Below are 1,539 nucleotides of genomic sequence, written 5' to 3'. Positions count from 1 at the left end.
TATTATTATCTTCAAGCTAATTCAGCATTGTCTCATAACTAATCTAATTTTTAATATAAACATAAATTAGGTATCATCCTTTATTTCAATATTATATTTGCTCAAACTATATCGAAGTAAAAAGAATATAATTTTACTTGAACCGACACAAACTAATTCTTACTACCATAAAATCTTTCTTGAACATCGTAAATTCTAAAATAACGGATATCTATTGATAATTTAGCAAAGGTAAGTTATTTAAAATCAGAATTCTGAGAAAAAAATTATCAAAATAAAATTAAAAGAACATAAGGAATTACAGGGGGTTTGAAAAATTATATAAATCCAATAGAAAAAATAATATATCCTTTTTCAAAGTTTATTTTTACACTTAAAATCTTACATAAAATTTACATTAATCCAATAAATAGTAATACAGATTAATTAATTATATTATTTATTAATATAAATTAATTAGATTGTATAATTACTCATTGTTTAACATTTTTTAAAGCAGCTCTGAAATAAAATATTGCAGATTATTAGTTCCTATTCTCAAAATATTTATGTGTATTATATATAATATCAACAAAATATAAATATATTCCCAAAGTTTGATTTAATTTTGTATTCCGCTGTAGTACATATGTATACATATATAAAATATAAATATATTTAAAAAGAGAGAATAACATTAAATTAATATGAAAAAATCACAAGTTTCACAAATTAAAACATTAACATTATCTAAAGAAATCAAAATTTTTCTATTGCTTATTATATGATTATATAAATCCCACGATGCTGAAGACGCTAAAAATTAATTTATGAGTAAAAATATTTGAGTTTGTTAATCAATTCATCTAAATTATTAAGTAATTCATTTATTAATTCATCAAGTAAAAAGTATTTAATCTATACATGCTTAGAATTGTGTAATAGAAATCTTGTCCTGTTACAATCAAAACCTCTTAATGATAAAGGTTTAGATTTTGCTGAGTTAAGTTTAAATCCAATAATATTGAGAATTCAATTTCTTAAGGCTCCTGGTCCCTCAGCCGAGAACTCTGCGTTGACGGTGGCGACGTACCGTCGCGGCAGAAATCAGAACCCTCTCCAATGGAGAATTCTGTCCTTTGTGACATGTTGACAACCTATTTTGTTGTGCGTGCTATTTCTTTATTATTCGCTCTGTGCTTGTGCTCTAACGTTTAACGTATTCGTGAAAGTCGTAAAATTGGCCGAAAAGTAAGATTTGCACGCGGAAGGAACGTTTTCACCTCCTTTCGATAGTCGTTAAACGGCTGTTTTTCCCGTATGTTTAGGCTTCGTTTTATGGCTGTTTGTTTATTGTCGAGGGAAAAGGGTAGTTTTCGGCCAATTTCGGAAGTGTTCTGAAACAATCTATAGTGATGTTTTATTGAAATGTCTTTTTATTTGAAAATGGCACGCACAACAAAATTGGGTGTTTTCCTCGCCTCGATAGTAAGAATCCAATATGGCCGCGGTGACTACCCAGGAGCCTTAATGACAAAGATTTAATTTCTATGATGTGAA

This window comes from Temnothorax nylanderi, unplaced genomic scaffold (assembly GCF_030848795.1).
Source record: "Temnothorax nylanderi isolate EJ_2023f unplaced genomic scaffold, tnyl_v1.0 TNYL_tig0071_pilon, whole genome shotgun sequence".
Taxonomy (NCBI): Eukaryota; Metazoa; Arthropoda; class Insecta; order Hymenoptera; family Formicidae; genus Temnothorax; species Temnothorax nylanderi.
Note: the sequence above shows the minus strand (reverse complement) of the source record.